The 25,239-nt window shown below is 47.9% G+C and overlaps 1 protein-coding gene and 1 pseudogene across 1 annotated transcript in view; both read right to left on the reverse strand.

The window, feature by feature from the left end:
• The window catches only part of KANK4 (KN motif and ankyrin repeat domains 4), a 67,081-nt gene extending 43,835 nt beyond the window's left edge, over nt 1–23,246 (reverse strand). The window contains exon 1 of the mRNA XM_036026200.1: nt 22,987–23,246. The gene's annotated coding sequence lies outside the window, so the exon portion shown is untranslated. The remainder of the gene's footprint in view (nt 1–22,986) is intronic.
• LOC114496956 lies at nt 10,712–11,268 on the reverse strand (annotated as a pseudogene).
• Nucleotides 23,247–25,239: the final 1,993 nt, after the last annotated feature.

The following is a 25,239-nucleotide window of genomic DNA, read 5'->3' on the forward strand; positions in this document are numbered from 1 at the left end:
GTGCTTTAGTATCGCATTCATGAAATGTTGCCAAATTCAACATCATAAAGATTTTCCTCCATATTTTCTTCTATAAGTTTTATAGTTTCATCTCTTAAGTTTAGGGTATTGATCTATTTTGACATCATTTTTATATGGCTTAAGATAAAGGTCCAGCTTCATTCTTTTGCATATAAACACCCAGTTTTCTCAGCACTATTTGGTGGAAAATACATAATCAAATTTTAGGACATTTTTATCATCCACAAAAGAAACCCCATGCGTAGAATTTCATTCTTATAAAGGAACTAGGAACATAATAAGTGAGCTTTTGAGAATTAATAAACCTTGGCATTTATAAACAAAACATAGTTCATCACAAGATTTTACTGAGAACATTAATTCTCTGTCCTACAAAGACATGTGACCTCCCTCCATCAGTAAACAGCATGGCAAGACCCCTGCGTGTGCTCGCAGGCCCAGGGCTGGATTTCCTGCGGCTCTCCGCAAGGGTGATTAGCTGTTAGTGCAGAAGACATTTGTTGTGCTTCTCCTGGCCACCCAGCACATTGTGAACATCCTTCCTATGTTTGCTTTATTTCCTTCCTTTGGAGTCCCACCTCCCCAGGGTTGAAATGAGAATTTACAGTACCAGCCTTCTTTATGGCTAGGACTCCGTCATGGCCCTGATCTCAGCAGGCACAGACACCCAGGGCAGAACTCAAATTGAAAGAAAGTGCTCTGAAAAAGGAAGGGCTACAGGCAAGGGATTCGAGGGAGGATGCGGAATGACCTGACATCCTTTTGAATGCCTCTTCTGTGAATACCTCTTTTGTGTCCTGTTGTTTACAACTATGACCCTTAACTGCTACAGTGAAGCATCAGCATTAGCTTGTTTTTTTAATTGCTTCTATTCTATTAATTTATGTTATTTGCAGGATTACTTTTCAGAGTTCCCGTTGATTATTTTGTCCTGAGTATATACTGCGTGATCGTTTGGTTATTTTTCTCTTCCCATTTCATCCTCTGTTATTACCATATTCTTTCCCACTGGAAAGTGGGAATGAGTGGGCTTGGTGGGCCACAAGGTCTTTTGCTTGGTGGAGCTGGGCCATGGCCAAAATAGTTTGGGAACCACAACTTGGAGTAAACCCAGGAATTCAGCCTCACTTCCTCCCTCCTGGGTCACTTCAGTGAAAGCATCTCAAGGGTAGGCTCAGAAACGCCCTCTGCAGTGGGACACCCCTTCCCCTGCCCTCTTTGGGCAAACCCCACTCCCAGCTTCGTTGTCCCTGGTCAGGCTCCAGCAGAAGCTGCACAGGCATCAGCCTGTCTGCAGAGCACAGGCTGCAGGTGCAGACACTTTAGGGCTTGCGTGGGCTGCGGCATCTGCCTTCTGGGTCAGGAGGAAGATTTTTCTTGGCATGGCCTGCACATCCAGGAAAGTCAGTTAAACCAAACTGAGCTTGGTAAGTAATTTCCAGACACCTGGGTGGAGCCAGTGATATTTCCAGATTTTTCCAGCTGAAAGGCCTTTTATGACTATTTCACACAGTCCCATCTGGCCCCCTAGCAAGCGCAGCCTAAAGAGAAGCAGGCACATATGTGATGTGGGTCAAACGAGGATGATGAGCCCTCAGCCTCAGCGCACGCGGCTGCGGGAAGGCTGGAGGCATCCTCAGAGATAAACAAGAGAGAGGCAGTGAGAGAAGAAGAGTTCTAGAAACCTCTATCAACTTCACCTTTCCCTTGAAGGAGATGGGGTTTGTTGCCAGGGTACCACCTGGCAAAACAAAGGAAGATCATAGACTCTTCTGGTTTGGGTGTGGTTTTGTTTCATGTGGGTAAAGTCACTAAGGAAAGGTGTTTCTGAAATTCGCATTCCATGTGTGTACCACCCTATCGCAGCTCGAAGGTGTCACGAAGTGACTGGGCACTTGGAGCACAGCAAAGATGACTTTTACTAGGTAACTCTAAATAAAAAGTAAGTAAGTAAACTCAGATCTTTTCTTCCAGCCAGATTATGGGAGCTTTGCAAGTCAAGGCACCTCTTTTCGTGTTTCTGGGTGTCCTTGAGGGCACCAGCCCAGTGCCTTGCAGGTGGTAAGTGCTCAGTGAGTCCTACTGACTCCCTAATGTTGGGAGCAAAGAATATAAAACAGGATCTTGTACATTACCTTCATTTACTAATGGGGAGACTGAGGCTCAATGACTTGCCCATAAGGTACATCAAGGCCAAGATTAGATTCTGCCTCCCAGACTCCTGATCCCATGCTTCCCTTTATAAACACCATGCTGAGGGCACTGGTCTGCAGTATAGTACTGGAGGACACCCAGTGCTGGTTTTTCTGAGAAAGAACCCTGTGGCTGGCGTCTCCAGTTTAAACAGGGAGTAGTGATGTTATTGTGGTCCAAGAGAGCCAGAGGACTATGCATATTCTGGTTGGTGACATTCGCTGCAGGGGAGTATGATGCACCGCAGTAGGAATAGAAGCACTCACTCTGTACTGAGTCCTTTACCCATCCTCACTCAGCACTGGGATAACACTGTCCCAACTCCACTGTGAACATGGTAAAGATGGCTGCTTGGTGACCCAGTCTCTGCTAAGTGTGTGATCAAAGAAACAGCAGTTAAGTAGGAAAAAAATGAACTGGAGGCAATCCAAACATCCACTGCAGTCTCTAGAGAAAACATCAAAGGGGAAGTGCATTCTTAACACAAAGCAAAGGTCTTAAATTTTTTCTTTCCTATCTCTGCTATTCCAGCAATGCAACTGCTCCAGAAGCAGTGTGGCCAGCTCCCCACCGTCCCTTCTGCCTGACTCTTTACTCACTCATCTCCCTCACCTCCGGCCTCAACTCGCCCATCCTCTTCCAGCCTCTCTCTACACCCACCACCAGGAATCCCACTATCAGCTCCATTTGTCCAGTGCTTTCTCATGACTGGGTGACCCCAGTCTCCATCATAATTGAAGGGCAACAGCCAAGCAAACTACACCAGAAATTTTCTTAGAAGGCAGTTACATGAAAGTACCACAAGCAAAAAAAAAAAAAGTTTTGTTCTTTTTTTTAAGATTTCATTTATTTGTTTTTAGAAAGAGGGAAAGGGAGGGAGAAAAAGAGGGAGAGAAACTTCAGTGTGAGAGAGAAACACCACTCAGTTGCTTCTCATATGCGCCATGACCAGGAATGGTACCTGCAGCCCAGGCCTGTGCCCTGACCTGGGATTGAACCAGCGACCTTTTGCTTTGTGGGACGATGCCCAACCAACTGAGCCACACAGGTCAGAGCAAAAAACAGTTTTGAATATTCATGTGTCTATGTTTTTATTCCCTGCCACACCCATTTTACAGATTAGAAAACTGAGGAATAATAACAAGAGTGAATAATTATAGTGTTATAATAATAATAATTATGAACCAGACACTGCCCAATACTGTACAAATGGTAGATTACTTAATTTCACAATGACCACAGTAAGCAGGTGTTATTATAGCCTTTTCACCGAGACAGGGTCAGGGCACGGAGCTAGTAAATGGCAGGGTTGAAATGCTAATTGAGGTGTGTCTGAATCTCGAGACTGGCTCTTAACCACGTGCTCTCCCTCAGACTCTGCTTGCGTGACTGTGTGTGAGGCTGCCAATGAGTTTATACAGAAGGAGAAGGAACCAGCTAGAAGGACTTAGTGTAAAATTCTATCACTAGCCATGCTCGTTAAATACCAGATGATTATTAAAATATAAACATTTTCTGGACGTGCAGTAGGTCTATAAATAAGATAAATTTATTTGCAAAGGAATAGACTAAGAAATGCAGTGACCTTCTAATTAGCTTAAAATTATTTAATCGATACAACACAATTACTTTTCAAATAAATAACCTTTGAAAGTTCCAAGGAGTCTTGAGGCGTTTAATTGCTATTTAACCAGATAGCAGCAATCAAGTTACACATATCAATTTTAGAGAAAATGCTCTTTGCAGCTCTAGCACTCTGTCAAAATTTCCATTAGAAAGATGTATTTTCAGGCCAGATACAAGGGTTTTAGGTTACAAATTAATTTCGTTTCTCTGTTGTTCACCAGGGCGGGGTGGGGGAAGGGGAGGGGCTGGAGAGGCTGATGCAAGGATCCTCGGAGGGAGAGAGAGAGGTGTACCTCCGCGTCAGGGCGTCAGTTTCCCCAAAAGCAGGGGGATGCCGCTGGCAATGACTCCACTGAGCAAATCGGGATTGGACTTGGGTCCCTCACTCCCCTAATGGCTCCAGCAAATACAAACCATGGGCCACCTTGGGCCAAGACTTGAACCAGGAGTTTGCCTGGATCCCACTCATACCCAATGCACCTACTCTCAGGACCCCATGATATGAAGTGGAAGATTGTAATGGAATAAGCAATGCAGACAAAATCTGAACCTCTCAGGCAGGAGTCTGTGTCTCCTGGTCTTTAACAAGATCTCCAGGTGATTGTTGTGTGCACTGAAGTTTGAGAAGTCCTGCTCTAACCTACTTTAACGATGTTTTGTAAACTACAGTTCAGTGCTTCTTAAACTGTTGCGTGTATACATCTGCTAAGATCTTGTTAAAAAGCAGATGCTGATTCAGCAGATGTGGGATGAAGCTGAGAACGTGCATTTCCAACAGGCTGTCAGGAGATGCTGAGGCCACTGGTCCCAGTACCAAGAAGCCAGGTGTGTGATCGGGGTGTCTGCCTGGTTGGGAAAGGATGGGAAAGAGTCCAACAGACCTCGGCACAATTTCTAGCTCCAGTGCTTGCAAGCTGTGTGACCTTGGCCACATCTCTCTACCTCTTCGAGCCAGATTCCTCAGCTATGAAAGGGTATAAACAGGACTCCGCACTTTTAGGTGGCAGCATGCCTGTACTTAACACAGCACTTGGCATGTAGGAAACGCTCAAACAGAAGCTGTGGTTGCCCTTGTTTCTCAAAGAAGGATGAAACTACTAAGTGCTCAATAATCGTTTGTTGTTTTATTATCAATAGTTATTGAGAGTTGCCATATGGCATGGCAGGCGCTATGCCAAGTTGCACACTATTATCATTTCCTCTTCCCAATGTCTGTATGTGTGAAGTCAGGTATTATTTGTTCTGTCTTGCAGCCAGAACAAAGAAGCCAAAGCCCAGAGAGCTTTAGTAACTTGGTCCAAGTCACAAAGACAGTGAAAGGCAGAGCTAGGGTTGAATTCAGGTCTTCCTGCCTAAGCTTCTAACCACCCGGGCTGAGGCACCGTTCTGTCCACACCTGTCAAGAAGGCCTGAGTGGAGGGAAGGGGAGTGGGAGGTGGTACGACTCAGGACCTGGTTATAGAGGTTGAGGACAGGCAGGGGCAGACAATGGCCTGGAGGTGGGAATGCTGAGCTGCAGAGGGACATCAAGCTCAACAGAAGGAGCGGGACACTGTCCACAGGACTGGGACACCCACTAGTCAGGAGATAGAGCCTAAAACGGACAAGGGAGGAGGGAGGACGACCGCCCTAGCGCCTTGCACCCTGCTGAGCCAGAGCAGCACTCCATAAAGATACAGTTGGTGTGTATACAAATAACTGATAGATTCATAGATTCATTAATATTTTGAAGGCAGCAACTCATTTGGAGTTGGTGAGCAGGACGTGTTGAAGTGGGGGAGAGATTTTCACATCTGGACTGTTCTTCTTTAAAAAGGGAGCAGCTCAAAAACAGAAGAATAACAGGAATATTTCCCTTGGATCGCAGCCAGCGCGCACAATGCCTCCTTTTCTTCCCAGGACAGAAGGCGTTCGGGGTCCAGCCCCTCGGTGGGTGTGTACAGCCCGGAGCCTGCCCGACATACTTACCCACTTGTGCTCGGGAGCACAAAGCCCCCTGCCTGCCAAGCCAAACACAAATGCCTCCTTCACCGCTGCCCTGTGCTGTGTGTGGTTTTTCAGCTGCCACAGCTTCTGAAAGCGCCTCCTCCAGGGCCAAAGTGAGGCCGTGTGGCTGGGTCCCTCCACTGCCATTTGGAGACAATCATCCAGTCGCCCTCACAGGCCATGAGGCATAAAGTTAAACAGCCAGGAAGCTTGAAGGGAGCAAGGGGAGCCTTTTTGTAAAAAAAATTAGCCTCTACAGATGGTGTTCAATCAGCCATTTATCAGAAATTATTGTTCAGGCACAGGGCTAGGGTTTCTGAATTCATGGATGAATAAGACTGGAATAAAGACTCTTTAAGAAAATCACAGTCCGAAATGGGAGGCAGAGACCTAAATCGGGACACAGGTTTCATAGAGGTGGGTGAAGGCATTACGGAGGACCACAAGAGCATCACAGTCGTGGCATCAGATCTGGGCTTTGAAGGATGAATAAAAGCACACCAGGCAGACAGGGGAAGTGTGCTCCAGCTCAGGGATGAAAACGTGCATAGTGGGTTTGAGGAATGACCAGTGAACCAGGCTCAGAGTGCAGGGCAGTGGCCTGGGTAGGGGAGGCAGGGGCTGGAGGTCAGCTCATTTTATTCTGTAGAAAGTGGGAAACCAGCAAGATCTTCAGCAGAGAAGAAGTGAGACCAAGACCGGGTTTGGATACAACTCTGGCTGCAGTGAGAGGGATGCATCCCCAGAGCCTGGCCCATTAGGAGAGCATAAATATTTCAGAAGTGAACAAATGATTTTGAGAGGGAAGAGAGGGTAGCAAGTCTGATGAGAGGTCTGGCCAGACCTAATGCTTTTACTAACTGCTCCTTTTATGTCTTTTTTTATTTCTTTTAAGAGAACAGCTGCTTTTCTTCTCCTTTATTGAACCATCACAAATGTATATAATCTGAGATTACAGACATAATTACATAATGTTTTATACTGTTGGCGGTTTCCTGAATGTTGGCTTTGTCTTCTGGAGTAATTTTGTCAGCTCCTTGAAGCCCAGGGCAGTGCGGCTTGTGATCTCTCTACATTGCCCAGCAGCACCTATAATGTTTTAAGCACACAGTAGGTCCCAGGTAAACAGAACCATAAAATACATTCAGGGAGTACAAGAGCTAGAAAGGCTCTTGCAATTAACTGATCTAACTCACTCATTTTCTAGATGTGGAGACTGAGACCCAGAGAAAGGAGAACATGTGCCCCATGCCAAGATGTATGCACACTCCTACCTCCAGACTCTGGCGTTTCACAGCAGGGACATGGGCTCAGTCAAGACTTTCAAATGCTAACACCAAGGGTCCAGGCATCTGGCCATGAGCCCAGAGAGCAGCAGGGTAACAGAACAACAATATACAACAATAAAGGGGCAGAAGAATGTGTTCCTGTGCATACATGGTATTCAGCTTCCCATCCTTATTCAGCTCTGAGAAGAGCATAGCCTGGTTCCAGAACTGCTAGAGGCCCCACAGCATAAACATGTGGGCTTTGGAGTAAGCCGCGTCTGAGTTGGAATCTCAGCTCTGCCACTTACCAGTTGTGTCTTAAGCAAGTTCCCTAAACTCCCCCAGCCCCAGGGTTCACATATGTCAAACAGCAAAAACACAATGTCCTCCTCGAGGGTTGTATAGATTAATTAGGATGAAGTATATCGAATGCTTATCATGGGCCCTGCAATGGAAATTCAGAGGTGATGCACTAGGGAGAAAGGAAGAAAGAAAACACCAGGATTTGGCAGCCAATGGACCCTTTGGTTCCTGGGCACTTACTTTAGTTCATGCACTGGGTCAGGGAGGAGAGGAGGGGGTGTCCAAAACTCCAGGGTTTCTAACCTGGGTAACTAGAGAGGGATGGGGACACCAGCTGAGTTAGAGAAACAAGGAGAGATGAGATTTGGGAGAAGGAAGATGGATAGTTTGTCCTTGGGCATGCCTGACTAGGGGTTCGCCCACAGAAAGGGGGTCATCCAGAGAGAGAGAGGCCCAGCAGACAGCTGAAAGGTGGGCATGGAATAAGAGAGGAACCTGAAGACAAGTGGTGCTGATTCTAGGGTCGTCCACGCCAGCACAAGCACTGGGGAGGTGAGGTGGGGGTGAGGAGCAAGAGCGAGCAGAGGAGGCATGTGAGGAAAACTGATAAAAGTCCCACGTGGGGAGCACATGTGGAAGAAGAACCAGGGTGGCTTACAAGCCAGAAATCCAAAGTGGGGAGGTCTTGAAAAAACGATGAGGCCAAGCTCAGCTTCCACGGAGCCAGGGAATGTTGCCAACGGTAGACAAGATGGGAGAAGCAACAGAGGGGGCTACTCTGCTACTTCCGTGGACTTCAGGAGAGAAATGGGCAGCCACTCAAGGGAGGGGAGAGGTGAGCATGTTTGCCAGCCATGGGGAAGAGGCCAGGAAAAGGGAGTGGACTGAGATGCAAGAAGGAAAAGGTGGCATGGGAGCCGACATTAACTCCAGACACAGTGCTAAAACGTGCAACAGAATTGAATTTAATCTTCACCATTGGTGATTTGATGAGTCACATTTTGCAGTTAAGAAACTAGGCCCAGAGAGGTGAAATACCTTGCCCGAGATAGCAGGAGGGAAAGCTGGCATTTGAGGCCAGAAACTCCAGCTCCAGAGTCCATGGTCAGTTTGAAAGAAAGTGTTTCTGGAGATGGGGAGGGAAGTTTTTAAGGCTTGGCTCTGACGAGGGAGGGGGGGCAAATATAGAGAGAAATGGTGAGGCAGAAATGAGAGTTCAAGGTGCATGGCTTCTAGCTACTCTGTAAGGCAGGAACAGGCCAAGGGCATGTGAATGGATTTGGGAACTCAAAGACCGCTCTGCACTGGGCTGTTCTCAACCTTTCCAGCTCCCATCTGCCCCTTCCACTGACCCTGGGGTGACCTCTAAACCCCTTCCCTTCATCTGCTCCCACCAGACTCTCCCAGAATGCTAAGCCCAACAGCAACGCATATTCTAAAAGATAATTCCCAACTGGCCAGAACGAGGGCCGCCTCCTGCAGCACCCATTTCAGGAGCTTTCTGCCAACAATTAGAAAAAGAGGGAATATAATACATCAGGACTCTCATGGCTCCAAGCCAAGAAATCCAGACTTGTCCAATTTTTGCTGTGTGAGTTTGGTCCTATCACAACTTCTCTGGGCCTCCCGCTGCTTCATATGTCACATAATAATACCGAAATCTATGGACTTGTTGGAGGGTTTAATGAGATAACAGGACTAAGAGGCCTTTGTTTAAAGTGAAAGAGGAATACTGTAATCTAGAGCCAGAAAAGGAAGGAGAGAAGTAGAAAGGTAAAAGAAGGTAGCAGGGAGGGGATGTCACTTGCAAAGACAGGGTGTGAATCCCCCTTCTACTAAGAGGAGCTGACTTTCTCCACAGGTGAGAGGGTGCCCCGCTGAAGGCCAGGCCCAGGTCACAGCCTTCCTATCAGATATGGCTTCCTATCCACATACCTGGCTTCAGGAATTTTTCTACAGCTGAGTAAATAAAAGAGAGTCCAGAGAAAATGTCCCGAACAAAACTGAATGCATCTATTAATGAATGCTTAAGATTTTAATGTTACTCAGCACCAAAAGGAGCATTTTAAATTCCATTGTGAAAAGTTATAAGTCATCTCAGATTCACTCCCCACACCCGACACGCCACCTCTATTCTTCCCTCAACATGGTAAAGGGTGGAGAATGAGGAATTCAAAGAATGGAAAATGTAAGCAGAGCCTGCTTTCTGCCAATGGTGCAGTGGGCTCGGATCACCCAATACCCAATAGGCTGTGCTGAGCACATCTGCATTTTATTTAGCCCTCTTTCTAACCTTTGAAGGAAGGGATCATTATCTCCATTGTAGAGAGAGAGAACTGGGGCTCGATGGGGGCACCGTGGGGATTCACAACTAGATCTTTCTACCCTGCAGTGTTTTCCATCGCAGACCCTCCCCACACAGGCCTTAGAGGTGCTGGAATAACCCAGTATGTTCAAGTAGAGCATTAGGAGAAAAACAGAGCACAACATATGTTAAACCTTATTCTTATTAAAAAACATTCCATCCAGATACATTTATGGGTATCTATCTAGCTGTATAGAAGGATATAGTTCTATATCACATAGGTATAGCACCAGGCCTAGAATAATGCACTCCAAGCCACCAATGGACATGCCCAGCCACCAATTCTTCACTGTTTGCATTTTTTGCCTTCATATGTTTTATATTATTTTAAACACTTGCTACTAACTGGTATGATTTTTTAAAGATTTTATTTATTTATTTTTAGAGAGAGGGGAAGGGAGGGAGACAGGGAAAGAAACATCGATGTGTGGTTGCTTCTCATGCACCCCCTGCTGCAGATCTGGCCCACAACCCAGGCATGTGCTCTGACTGGGAATTGAACTGGTGATACTTTAGTTTGCAGGCCGGCACTCAATCCACTGAGCCACACCAGCTGGAGCAATGTTTTTAACTCTTTTGCTTATGCTTATGTGTTAAAAGTATAAATCTAGAAAGCAGTAATGATACCCATATGCAAAATAATACATTGGAATACAATAATTAGTTTTGTTTCTAAATATAAACAAATAAATAATTGAACTACAAAATTAAAATGAAATTTTTTTCCTGAAAGTTTTGGCCAAAAACGTGGGTGCACATTATATATGGTACTTCCCCTGATGCCCAACCACGTGCATCCTACCAGCCAGAGAGGGACAAACCCTTCTCCTGCAGAAAATGGAGGTACCAACCCCACCTGAGCCCTAGTCCCAGCCGTGGGATCACAGATACAGGCTGACAGAGAGATCCTGCCTCAGGTTTATTTGTACAAACATCGCAGGAGGACCCTAGTCCCATGCAGACAGCAGCCCAGGGGGCATACCAGTCCTTCCGTCCTCACATGGGCAGACAGAGGCCTCTACTATGGAGCCTTCGCAGAGGCCTGGACACCTTTGGGAGACTGAGCTGGAGCCTGAGCTGCAGCCACATCTGCAGCCTGAGGCTTGGTTTGTGCCTTGGCCTTGGCCTTTGGCCGGCAGAGCTGGAGACCCTTGGCAATGCAGGCACAAGCACATTTCCCAAGCTTGGGGTAAGCAATGTAAGCAAGTCAACTGAGCTTGCAGCTGCTGCTCTTTAGGATCTTGGGCCTGACTTTCTTGGGCTTGACCAGGGCCTTGAAAGCTTCAGCATGTGTGCCGGTGGCCTTGGCATTGCTGACCTGCATCTTCTTCAGACCCTTTTTGTGCTTCTTGGCAAAATGTGTGTTCCTCAGGAACTTGGGGTCTACCCCCTTAAAAGATTTGTATCTTGTGACCAGGCTTTTTTGATACCGTTTCTGTGCCATTGTGGGGACTGGTTGTGTGTGGTATGGTTCTTGAACTTGGCCAACTCTGCACCCAAACCCATGGCACTCCAAGTGCCTGGGACCAGAAGAGCTGGTATGATTTTTAAAATAAATTTTTAATAAACATTTTCAAATAAGGCTTATTGAGCCTCAACGTTTAATAACATTAAAAGATTTTCCAAAGGTTTATTGAGCCTTTCAAATGGTAAAAACCATATATACATTATCTACAAATTATTTAAAAAATAGAAAAATTTCTCTTTTCCTTTAGTTTCCTTACCAATAAAAAAAAAAAAAATCCCACAAATTTCACTTGGTCTTCCCAGAGTCCAATTTTTAAGCTTAACAAGATTAATAAAGTAAGGTAGCAAACATCTTACAATGCAGTATGTATTTGCCAAAGATAGGTGTTTTGGTGTCTTTCTCCAGCGTAGCTACAGATGCCATGGCTGAAAGGAGCAGGTGGGATGACTCACTGCAGGACCATCGCCGCCTTTCCGGTGTCAGCTCCCACCCTTCCCTTCCTCGCCTCCTTCCCAAGCCGTCACACACCAAGCGCTTCCCCACCTCACTGCTTCTCCACAATTAAAATGTTCTGAGGAGTAGTAAAATTCATTCCTTAATGTAGTAAAGAAATGACAACATTAGTGGTTTAAAACTTTCTTTTTCCTCCTCTGTAATGCATCAGCATTTTAGTAGAAGCTTTCTGAACACAATGTAACTTGAGAGTGATGTGAATGGTGGAGATCTCAGGCAAGCTACCAGGCCAGTGGGAGGCGCACTTCACCACTACGACTAGGACTGCAGAGGTCACCGGAACGTGCCCCATGCACCTTCTGGACAGGTGTGGCGTGTGGGCAGTCAATCAAGGCTAGTGTTGACAGATCTGATTTTATTTTTGTCAGAAGAAGCCAGGAATGTGGATTTATGTAAAATCTGATTTTTAAATGTTGACTTAATGCTTTTCTTAAAAAACAAAACCAACAACACTATGTAGGTAAAAAAAAAAAACAAAAAACCCCACATGCAAAGCAATTGCTGCCCACCAAGGCCCAGTTAGGGCTTGACCTGGTCTCGGCCCACGTTTCCCTCCTCCCCTCAACTTTTCTCCTCCTCACCAATGCAACCCACAACTCCCCCTGTGCCTGAATGCCTCTGTGCCTTTGCTTACATCTTACTAACACTTTAAGACACCTTCTTTGTCTTCTCTCTCAAAGTCATTCCCATCCTTCAAGAATCTGCTTAAATTGCACCAATACATCCTAATTCTAAATATTAATCTCAATTAATATTGCCCACGCTCCAAAGCTCTCTTCAAAAAGCAATGACCTTGCTATGCACTTCTCGTATACTTCTTCTCATTGCCATTGTTTGGGCATGTTTACATCTTTCTGATAGATCATTAATTGCAAAAAAGGAAGGTTTTTGTGTGTGCCAGCTATGACTTTGGTACTATTGCCTTTATTTTATAGGAGAGAAAACCAAAACTCAGTGAATAAGTGACCAACTTGAGCTTTTCTGTGTATACCATCGCTTTGCATGTCTTCTAGGTTCTTTTCTCCCAATACCCAGAATCCTCTCCCTTCGGTCTCTATCTGGTAACTCCTACTAAACCCACAAGCCAGCTTTACCTACCAGCATCTTCCCCTTCTCCACACACCAGTCAGATTGACCCCCCTTCCCCAATGGCACTCTGTAAGAACGTCTGCCAGAGCACTTGTCAAAGTGTCTTGTGATTGGCTATCTGAGTCTTTGTCTCCTCTGTTGGACTGTAAGCCCTTTGCCTAGAATAGTACCTGGACCAGAGTAAGTGATCATTCAGCATTTACTGGATGACAGGAAGGGGGATAGGGAGGGAATGACAGAGGGAGAAAGGAAAGAGGGAAGGAGGGGAGAAAGGGGAATAGCAGCTCACAGGTAATCCACAAACGTGAGATGTAATGAACTCATGGCTCCCAGCCCTACTTCGGGGCTGGAATTGCTGCTGGCTCCTTTGTGCTCCAGCCCAGAAGCAGGTCCTTGGAAAGCTCCAGCTGCAACCAACCCCCCTCCCCAGGGTGAGGCAGGCAGGGGTCAGGCTGCTTCTTGGCTATGGGGACCCAGGAACCAGCATTCACCTCCACTTTTTTCTCTGGGTCCTTAGCCCTGGGGAAAGTGATTTTTGCATCAGTCAGGCTGTGCTTTGAAAGGATAACTCCAGTTATGATGGATGGTGGTTAAGGATGAGCTTTCCCCAGAAAGGTGGCAGAAAAGTGAACTGGAAAACTCACAGCAGGCCTTGTGCTAGGGAGACAACAATTCTCCTTGCCCAGGGCAGACAAGGGGTGCGAGGGGTGTCCTCTTTCAGAGAACCCTGGAAGGGAGGCACTCTGCTCTGCAAGCTGCTAGAAAACTCCTGTGACATTGCCCCCACCCCACCACCCCCACCTCACTCACAGGCCAGGAGGTGGGGCCAGGCTGCTCTTGTGCCTGGACACTCTCCCTGGCCCAGGACAAAAAGAACCACCCTGGTCTCAGGAGAACCTGCCCAGAACCTAGTGTCGGTTGATGTTCTCAGAAGCCCAACTGCCCTCTCCAGGGAGCAGTTTACAATGCCCACTGGCACCCACTGTGAGGTCAGAGGTAAGGAAAACTCCCGTCTCCCATCCTCACTCCACCAAGATCAAGCAGGGAGAGAGGCCAAAGATACCATTTCTCCAGGGAATTCAGAACCTCTGAGAACTCGCCTAGAAGGCAGAAGATCTGGGAAAGGGTCACAGGGTCCCCCATCCCCCAGAGCCAGGCAGGGTTCCCAGGTCCCCTCCCACTGAGACTCCGCATCCCAGCAGCTCCGGCAGAGGGGCAGGCTCCTCCTCACTTCCCCTATCTTCCCACTCTTTCTTCCATTTCCTCCACAGTGATGCCCCAGAAACTCCCCCTAAATCCCCAGGGGCTTTCAACTCCACCTCCAGGGTAAGTCAGGGTACAGGTTTTCCCTGAGAACCCCGGGGCAGGCTGAGGAGCCCCGGGCACTTCAGTGCATAACTCCTCAACAAACCAGGAAGGTAGGATCTTTTACCCTGTTTCAAAGGCAAGAAAGTGAAGGTCAAGGCGATTATATAATTCCAAAGAAATCTTAAAAGAAGACCACATTACTTAAATAAACAAAACACACACTCACACACACACACACACACACACAACCCCTACTAAGAACCAGGACTTCAGTGAGAGCACTGACCAAATGATCCAACTGCCTTAGAGACAGAGCTAATTTTATTGACTACTTATTATGTAAAGTGCTTTTTGTGCACTATCTTATTTCATCCTTGAGGTGACCCTACAATGCAATCTCTTATCACCCTCATGTTACAGATAAGAAACTGAGGGACAGGGAGGTGGTGGGACTTTAATTAAAGTCTGAAGTTCCACTCTTGCTGGGGTCCGCAGTAGTGGTTTAACAGGTTCCCCTTCAGGACAGCATATTTGCATTTTAACAATAGCTCTCCGAAAAGGAATCCAAAGGAATGACTTTAATGCAGGGAATTTCAGGCCTCGGCTGGGACAGTGGGCAGAGTTCTCAGGGCAAGAGCCTTTTGGCAGCACCAGGCATCCCCCGAAGGCGGCCTCCCACGGACCTGGCTAACACAGGGCTCCTTTCAGCAGCTGGCAAAGCCCAGGGCATGGGGGTAGAACAGGAGATTAGATCAGGGAAGGCCAGCCAGGAGGCAGGCGCAAGAGGGGCAAGTAGCAACTGCAGAAGAATGTGTTTCTAGGTGCTCTGTGAGTGTCCCCAAGCTTAACAGTGTGGAGGAGACACTTTCAGTGTTAGTGTTGGGCTACGCGGTGTCTGGAGCAGGAGCCCTGGGTTCTCACTCCAGCTCACTCACTCACACCCTGTGCCACCCAGGCCATGTGCCACCTGCCCTCGCTGGTCCTCAGTGTCCTCAACTGTAAGCCATGAGGGATGGTCTAGGTAACTGGAAAGGTTTCCTGGAGACAAACTCTAGGTGAAGGAAGTCAGAACGGATGCCAAGAGTGAGCCATGGGGCCCTGAACTGGGGATGGAAGGACACCTTCCCTTGCCATTATCACAAAAAGGATGCCCGATGTGACACTGAGGAACACTGCAATGCGGAGAGGGGGCTTCCATCCCAAGGGGACAGCTGCACAGGTACCTGCTGCCCACGGGCCAGGTCAGAGGGGTTCAGAGAAGCTTTCTAGAGGAGGTCACACCTGCAGGAGATGGGGACAATCACCCAGAGGACGAGGTGAGTGGAGGCACTCAAATGGAAAGACTACCCAAAATGGACTGAAGCACTTGTAAGAGAATACCTGCATTTCAGAAGGAGGAACCATTATTTCCATGTCACTGATATCAAAACTGAGGCTTGGTGGGGTGACAGCAGGTGGCAGAGCCAGAGACAGAACCCAGTTCTGCCTGACCCACAGGTTTTGCTCTTCATTTTTGTCCTATCCTCACACCCACAGCACAGGTGCCTGTGAGCACAGGCAAAAGGCTGGAGAGAAGGATGGAGAAGACACTCCGATGCATAGGAAGCGCTTTCTTACGGAAACAAAATGGCAGCCACAGGTTTTCCAAACACACTCTTCTGTGATTGCCTGTAGTTTTTAAAGGCATAAGACTCTGGAATCGGCCAGATCTGAGCTAGGCTCTTGACCCCACCACTTAATACATTTGTGCCCTAGAGCAGCAGTATTAAGGTTAGAGCCTCACTTTACTCACCATTACAATGGGAATACTAACAGTCACATCTTCTTAAGTAGTTGGTAAACATTAAGTTACTGCTATATTTCAAGGACTTGGCACAGTTCTGGTACATGGTAAGCGTTCAATGAGAGGTAACAAAAAAAAAACAGCCATTCACCTAGTGTTGCTTCAGCGGGCTTTCCTCTCTCCAGGCTTCCTGCTCAAAAACCAGCATCTGGCCAGTCCCCCACGTCCTCCTGTTGGCCTCCCTCACAGCCCCCGTCTCAGAGCCGCTTCAGAGTTCCTCCTCTCAGGGCTTCTCCTCCCTCCTAGGAGGCTAGCTTTCATTTGATCGAATGAGTTCATCAGTTTGCCTACGCAAGCTCCTTAATCTCTTAGGAACAAAATCATCCACTCGGTGGTTGTTTCAAGGGACTGGTTTGCATGGGGTCCACTGAGCCATCAGTGCAGGGGCTGGGGTGTTTGTGGGCCGGTAGGAATTACCTACCCAGTTGCCCCTGTGTGCCTGCAATTTGTAAACTAATCCCTGGATATACATCAAAACCCTCTACCCAAACCACAAATTATGTGTTCTTACAAATTTGCCAAACTATTAAATGGAATTTACAACTGCTCAAGAATGTCTTATACTAATTAGACAGAGATAGATGGGTATATGAAAGACTAGGACGAGGGGGGCAGGAAATTGGGAACTAAAGCTTCCTGACTTCCTGCCAGGGGGTCTTTACCCCTTTGTGTCATAGACACCCCTTCAGCAGACCGCTAAAGTCTATGGACCCATTCTAAGAATGTTTTAAAATATGTAAAATAAAATGTATAGCTGAATACGAAGGAAACCAATTACACTGAAATATAATTATTAAAAAATTTTAAAATGAGTGTGTTATATAGTGATATATGCTCTTTATTAACACATTAATAGCATGCTCTAGCAGCGGGTGTAACGACTGCTTTCATCTCAGAGCTGCGATGGGCATGAATCAGGTCAAGATGCCTGCAGCAGCGGAAACGTGATGCGAAAATGTCTGTGATTTCTACTGGTAATAATGTCACAGGTACTGAAAATACATTGTGTTTGTTGCCTACATCCATAACTGAAGAAAATATTAAATAAAGATGTTATTGTTTTTCACCACCAAGTTCACAGGCTCCTCTGAATTCTGTACATGTGCTGTCAACCCCAATTTAAAAACCCTTTACAACTCGGTATTTGTATTGGGCATAATTCTGAGTTCCAGCTTACCTTCCTTTCCTTCGTAGGGAGTCTCTGCCCACCTCCCTATCCTCCAGAAGGTCAAGTTCTATGCCTCTGACTGTCCTCTGTCCTCCTCTCCCCTGTCATTGGCCCAGTGAGGACTTGTGCCTCAGCAATATCCTATGCCCAGGTGGACCGGAGACTGGCCAAGACATGGCCTGGGAAGAAAGCCTCAGCTTCCGGAGAACCGAGCTCTCACAACAGGATCCTCTTTGGAACTTGAACTAAGCAGCAAAGGAGAGGTTAGTGCGATAGTATGGTGACGGGGTGGGGAGGGAAGTGCTGAGTTGAGCCAAAGGCATCCAAAGTGGAGACCAGGGGCTGTTGTACTCGTGGAATAGCCTTGAACTCAGGACCCTCTCCACCCCGCCTCAAGGGTGCCTTGCGTCCCACCAGGCTGGTGCTTAGATAGCAGTGCTGCACGTGACAACTCTTCACCCTCTTCACTGGAATTGGCTTCAGGGAGTTCCTATTGTCTGTATCACAAGAGCCCTAAATCCACATTGTCAATAGCGCTTTACAGATGAGGAAGGTGAAAAGTTGAGTCACTTGCACCCTGGCTGGTGTGGCTCAGTGGACTGAGTGCTGGCCTGGGAATTGAAGCCTGCAGGTTCAATTGCTGGTCAGGGCAGGCCAGGTCCCCAGTTGGGGTAGGTGAGAGGCAACCTATCCTTGTTTCTCTCCCTCTTTTTCTCCTTCCCTTTTTTCTAAAAATAAATCAATGAAATCTTAAAAAAATAGTTGAGTCATTTGCTTGGGCTCCCAGGGCTAGTAAAATGGTGAAGAATTTTTCCCTTCTCTTCTCCTCCTCTTTTTTATTTTGAGGAGCAGAGGGATGATAGCCTTTATTATTTATTTATTTAAAATCACATAAATGATACATGAGAACCATTTCTTAAAAAACTTAAGCATTACTAGTAAAACATCCCCTCCCCACCCCAGCCACACACACACTCAGTGCTGAACCCAGTAAATGTGACCATACAGGGACATATTCAGCCACCATCCTGCTTGACGTGCCCGGTCATTTAAACTGCTCCCCAAGAGCAGAATGGCTACGTTTTCCAAGGGGGAAGGGAGTGGGGAGCGATACGCAAACAGCCGATGAGCACAGCACCTGGAAACACTCAGCCCCGCTGCCTGGTGCTCTGCTATGAAAATCAAAATCGATTTCACTGAGAGTCAGCATCTCTGGCTTCTGGGCAGAAACCAGGTTGTGGAGAGAAATCAGCACTGAATTCCGCTCTTTTATCTTTGCACGGCGCAAATTCTCCCCAATGCCATAGTTCTCCCCACTTGTCACTTGACATCGGAGCCACAAACTAGACATACCAGAGGAAACTGCAGACACAAAGCATCCTTCCACACAAAGGGGGAAAAGCCACAGCCACATTAAAAAAATATATTTATCTAGTCGATAAGTTTTATTTACTTTGGGGGGAGAAATGGGGAGGAGGGTGGGAATTGGGATTTCTGTTTTCTCTCACAATGCCTGTGTCCCCGGAAAGCTCTGTGAGGGGCAGGGTCCAGGCCCCAAGGCCCCCGTGAGACAGTGAGGCGTTCTTTTGAAAACAGACTTCTTGCCCTTGGAGAAGGAGCAGTCAGCCTGCTTCTTCAGACACCGCCAATCTGTAAATGCCTGCATATCACATTAACCAGCTATTTGAAATCTTGGGGCAACATTTATTTTATCCCGAAACTGCTGCAGGCCTACTTTTAGCCAGAGGGCCCCTCTTCTTTCCTTTAATCCTACTTTGAAATATTATCCACATAGACTGGAAACTGTTGAGAGAATGACATCTATTAGGAGCCTCTTTGTCCAAACTCTGGGTCTGGGAGATTAGTATCCTGAGGCACAGAGAGGTTAGGGATCCAGCTGTAAATCACACAGCTAGGTAGCAACAGATTTAGGCACCAGTTCCTGGATTCTCCTGCCTCCAAGCTTGTGTCTCTTTCCACATACTCTGCTATAAAATAGCAAAGTGGTCTGATCTCCAGGGACAGAGTGCTCAGTGAATCCTAATGTTATCATTATTAGCTCCATAACCCTGGGCAAGTCACGTAACCTCTCTGAGCCTCAGTTTCCTCATCTACATATTGGGGATTATGATTGTAACTATCTCTAGGATTATTCTGAGGATTAAATGTGCCAGGGTTTGATCCACGGGTACCCTTTATTATACTGTACTGCTCCTGTGTCACATACAGAAGTAAGTGGATCTGCCATCTGAAATGTGATAACTGTGTCTGTACAACTGCCCAGAGATAGAAAATTCAGTTCCCCCACCCATCCCCAGAGATGACATAACTTGCATGAGATCAGAGTTTTAAAAGTGAACACATTCTCAGCATTCAGAAGTCTAACTGTCCTCCCTACCATACCTCCCAAGGGATGGGTTGAATTAGAAGTAAAATCCACACCCTCTTCCCTTCCCACACACAGCTGAACCACATACCGCTGGCTCACACTTCATGACCCTTCCTTGTAAACTAGAATCAGCACAGTACCTGGTACAGGGCAGAGACTCAGTGCAGTTTTGATGAATGAGTGAATTACTGATCCTGATCTGCAGATAAGAAGGCACTGCTCAGCCCAGTAGCCTGAGGTAGGTGTCTTCACCTGTTGCAGAAAGCAGGAGGGAGGCCAGACCGGCAGGCAAGACCTCCAGCGGCAACAAGCAAGAACCCCAGTCTCTCCATTCATTCCCCTAGGCCTGCACTATGGGGAAGAAGCCTTTGGTAAGACCAAGAGCTGGGCGCCTGATCTCAATGGCCTATCCAGAGCATTTCCAAATCTGGCCCATATGGCTCAATCCAAGGCCCAGAAGATAACTGTGAAGCACATGTGACCCTCCTCCAGCTAAAACAGATGTAATAGCACTGCAGGCAAGGGGCAGCGAACGGGCCAGGGAGATGACCCATCTGTCTTCCTAATTGTCAACTCTGCCCATAATAAGATTTTTCTCTGTCACACCTTAGGCTGCTACTGAACTGAAGCAAAACCAAGATATCCATCTTCCAGCCATGTGCAATGGCATTCACAAGGTGCCAGGGACAAAGGGAAGCTACTTGGCTAACAGAAGCAGAGAGCGCTGAAAGGAGCCCTGGACTGGGAGTCAGGAGCTGGGGGTGGCGTGTGTTGCGGGGGTCGGGAGAGGTTCATGTTCTTAACCAGCTGCAGATGCTTGGGCAGTCATTGCACCTCATTGGCCTCTGTTTCCTGTAAAATTATAGTCCAAAGTTCAGGAAACGGGGTCAGTGGGGAGGGGAGTGGATCATGTAACACTGCATGCAAGATATTTTAGGTTGTATACATTTGGGGAAGAGTATCCCTTGTTTTCAATAAAATTTCAGAGACATATCTAATAATCCCCCCACTAAAAAATGTTAAGAAATACTAGATTAGAGAGTTTTCATCCAACAAGCATTTAACTGAGCACCTTCCATGTGTCCTTTTCTGTGCTAGGTACTTGGGACACAGTATGACAAGAGAGACCTGCTTTTAAGTTGCACGGTGCAGCTGATGCTCACCGACACAAGCACATCCAGGGAGCACTGGAAACAGAAAAGTGGAGCATTTGACTCTGGTCAGGAAAGGCCTTGGCTGGGATGCAGGTGGGGTAAGGATACCTTAAGGTTAATGTTGAAATTGAAAGCTGAGTGTGCATTCACTGATATTTTACACAAAGGACAGCATGTGCAAAGGCAATATGTGCAGGAACTGCTTGGGGTATAATTGTGAATAGAACAGAGAGTGCTCATTGAGAAGGGAGGAGATGGAGTGATAGAAATGAGGCTGGAAAGGTATGCAGGCCAAGGCTAGGAAATATCATGTTAGGAATTACATTGCGGGCCATGAGTTCATTCTAGTTTCAAAAGTCTAAGATGAGCCACCATGCCCAGCATGAACCTTCCTAAATGTTGAATGGAGAGGCCTTGATCAATTGTAAACATGGCTGGCAATAGGGAATAATTGGAGGACAGACCTGCTGCTCCTTGGCACCCTGCGTGGGCATGGGCTATCTGACCCAGGTGCTGGTATGTACTGGGGGTGAGTCTGACACCTGACTGTCAGTCTCTCCCTCTTTCTATCCCAGCCAGGGGCACTCCAATTGCCCATTATAATGGCTGAGAGGAAGTTACTGATTGGCCCAGGTGATGGGATGCTGAAGTACAGGGCATGCCCAATTGGTTGGACCCCTACTTGTCACTTAGGAAACAGTCTTTCAGTCGACTTTTAGCTCCTCTAGTCGACTCTGCTAGTCAACTCAGGGCCCTCTCACATGCTGTTCCTTCTGCCTTGAAGGCTCTTCCCACACTCCTCAATGAGTTAACTCCAATTAGTCTTCTGAGTCAGTGCTGTACCTATCACAGATTCTCATAGTACCTTATCCTTTTCTTTTAAAGAAGTCAGCACTTCTTAATTGTATATTTATTCGAGTGATTTGCTTCATGTTGGTCTTGGCCGCTGGACTGCAAGCTCCATGAGGCCAGGTACTGCCAATTTTGTTCATTTTTCTATCCCAGTACCTTGCCTGTGCCTGGCTCAGAGCAAGTATTTGTTGACTGAATGCAACGTCTTGTGTGGACCCTGAGCCATTCCCCATTCTCACTGCCCTTTTACAGCCCACACAATTCACATTATGGTCCAATGAGGAGTTTTGGACAGGATGGGAGGGCTGGACTTGACGTGGCAGTATCAGAGCGGACTGTTTCTATCCCAAGTGTTTGCCGTGTCACACCTTGAAACACTCTAAGGAACCATCATTTCGTTTACTCGCCCAAGCAGGTCCTTGGGAATTGTGTTTAATTCAATATGCTTTCTCTCAGGACTCAATCTGGTCACTGGGTGCGTCTGAGCATTCCCAGAACTACTTGGTCAATAGAACTTTCAAGGTGGCATCCTCAGAAAGGGGGGAACCTCCTTATCCCTTTCCTGGAAAATGTCTCTTCCTCTCCCTCCATTCCAGCACTCTAAGGCACTTGTGAGCTAAAACCGCTAGTTCTGAAGTCCTAGCAGATGCCCCAGGGCAAGCTCAGATTCAGACTTGGTTATCGGGGTCCACGGGGCGCCACTTTCCAACTCCCAGGCTAAGTAACTGGTCACTCTGCTGGGACAAAGTACTTGAGCTCAAAAGTTTGACCTTAAAACAGAGATGAGAGGGAGAGGTACAGAAGAGGGAAAGGTACCAAGAGGTACACAGGATCGCAAAAAGCGCCCTTGGCTGCCAGCGCACCGGAGCAGCCCGACTGCCTCCACCCAAGGTCGTAGCCCAGCTGGAGCGCTGGGAAGTTCAGCCAGGGGCCGAGGGCCACCAGGGTAGGAATTGGGGGCCGGCTTTTGTGATAAAAAAGGGAGGCTACGAGCTTGATTTCGGGTAGTCCTGGGAGACAGCGGCAGGGCGTCCAAGTCCCGCAAGCTGCATCCCGGACCACAGCGCTCCGCTCAGAAGCTCTGGGCGGGGGCTGCACCACCTAGCCGCAAGGACAACGCGGCCTTCCCACTCCTCACTGGTCTCCTCTGTACCCAGCATCCGGGCGCGGGGAGCCAGTCAGGACGGAAGGGGAGAGGTTCCTGCCCTTGGGCAGCCCTTCTTCCCGCGCCGTCTCGGACCTCAAGCGGGGACTCCAGGTCGGCCCAGGCTGCCGCAGCGTCTGCCTTCAGGGGTTCCAGGGACGCGCGGCGCAAGGAGGGGACGAGACGGACGGCAGAGTCAGAGGAGAGTGGCGGGGGCCAACACTCGGGTTAGCCCTGCTGGGTGCCCGCTTGCCCCACCAATGCACTCCGCAGGCTGGGGCCGCTGGGCGCCTTACCTTGGCGAGCTGAGGGCGTCCGGTGCGAGGCGGGCGGGCGGCCGGTCGGCAGTGCCAGGGGCCGGCTCACACCCGGCTTCGGGGTGCACGCAGTCTCCGGGTGCACAGTCCCCGTCTCGGGCGCGCACCCCGGGGCTGGCGCACACCCGGCGTCCGGAGCGCGCACACCCTTGGGCGCCCTCTCGCCAGCGGGTTCGGCCTGGGCCTGGGGCGCACACCCTGCGGGTCACACCCACCGCGGCCGCTGCGGGACTGGCCCCGAGCAGCCGGCGGAAGCCTCGCCTGGCGTAGCCGGCTGCCAACACCACCCGAGACCCCGCCTTCGCCACGGAAAAAAAAAAAAAAAAAAGACTCCTGACGCGGCGCGGGCTTTGGTGTGTAGGAAGGGGCAGCACTGCGAAACTGAGGGGAGGGTCTTAGCTTTGATAAACTCCAGAAGGCCTTGGACAGAGTTTGGAAGAAAAACTTTTTGAAAAGAGACCTGAAAACTCCTCATCTGTATATAGTGCGTTTCAGCTTTCCAAAAGTGCTTTCACATGCATTTATCTCAGTTTGTTTTCGCCACAACAGTTAGTGGGGCATTTGTATCCTCACCGTATAGGTGTGGAGACGCCTCCAGGGGCGAAGCAGTGACTTACCTAAGCCAGGGCTGGACCCCGCCTTGGGAACCGTCGGAGTGTCCTGGGGCGATGATGGGCATGGCCCGCCCGCGGGGTGGTCTCACTGAGGAGGTGGAGGAGCAAAGGTTGGGGTGGAAAGAAGGGAACTTTCTCCTAAGTCCTGTCTTTATCCATTTGCTTTTTTCCTTCCCAGTCATGGCATTAGCCCCACTCAGAAATCCGAAATCTTTCACTTCACACTCCCACTTCCCAGAATTCTTTTTATCAGCCCAAAAGACGTTCAGTGCAATCACTAACCTTGAGTGATCGGCTCTGTAACTGCCAGACATTGTGCACAATAGCCCTAATACAAAAAAGCTGACACTACCCCATTTTACAGGTGAGGGCAGAAGGGGAGGGTAGAACAGAGCCTGTGGGACCCAGAGCCCAACTGTGACCCTCACTACACACCGTTCATAGGGCTCATTGGCCGGGGTAAAACTTAACCAGAGGGTTTCTTTTGGTTTGATTTGTTTTGTTTTGTTTTGTTTTTCCTTCTTATTGAATTTATTGAGGGTGACACTGGTTAAAAAATTGTACAGGTTCCAGGTGCACAATTTTACAACACACTGTCTGTACACTGTATTGTGTGTTCACCATTCAAATCAAGTCTCCATCCATCACCACTTACAAGGGGTTTCATTTTTGCCATTGAGACCCTGAAGGGGGGAGATAATTTGGGACAAGGGACACTTCTGGGATTTTCATTTTCCCATTTTGATGGAAACATGGTTACTGTAAAGATTTTGCTTCCACTAGGGCTTTTCTGGAAGCAAATCAATAGCCCCAGAGCCATAACAAATGGCAACAGAGACTTGGCCCCAATATTGGGAATAATGGGGAATAACCGGGACTGTAGTGAGCTTGTGGGCAGTTCCAGGCTCCTGCCTAGGTGAAGGGCCTGCAGCTACTCCGTTCTAGTCAGCTTTTGACATTTGAGACAAGGAGTTACTGAGGTCGGACCTTCCCATTTGTAAGAGAAGCCACAAATTCAGATATGCAAGTGAAGTCTCCCAGTGTGTTGATAACTCATTTAAAAATGATAGATGCTTGGTAACTAGGTCAACATTGTTCAAAGCAAATGAAATGAGTTTATGAACAGATCTAGTTTGTGGAGCAGGGGTTTGTGCCCCGGAGTTTGAGCTACTTGACCCTATTTCATTTGGGCCTCCCAATACCCCTGTGGAATGGACACAACATGGATGACTATTTCTGTTTTCTGCAAGAGGAAACCCCAGTTCGAGGTTCCAATGACCAGCTCAAGGTCACACAAGCTAATCAGAACCGGAACTGAAACCCAGGCCTGCTGACTCTTGGTCCTGAAGCCTCCCCTCTGCATTCTCTGGTCCCACTAAGATGTCATTTCTTGCTTCCGGGTGTTGTGAGCCAAGTTAGGCATGGTGTGGCTCTGGAGCATGGAGACATAACACTTTTCCTGAGAAGATGGAGCTGGAGTGCCAGGCTGCTGTCCTCGAAAGCTCAGTCTGATGACTCAGAGATGAAGCTGTGTCTTGAGGGTAAAGCTGAGTCAGAGGAAGCAAGGTTGGAACTGGGGCAGCCCAGGCTTTGGAATCCCAGAGTAGAGAACCATGAA

The sequence above is a fragment of the Phyllostomus discolor genome, chromosome 5, assembly GCF_004126475.2.
Source record: "Phyllostomus discolor isolate MPI-MPIP mPhyDis1 chromosome 5, mPhyDis1.pri.v3, whole genome shotgun sequence".
Taxonomy (NCBI): Eukaryota; Metazoa; Chordata; class Mammalia; order Chiroptera; family Phyllostomidae; genus Phyllostomus; species Phyllostomus discolor.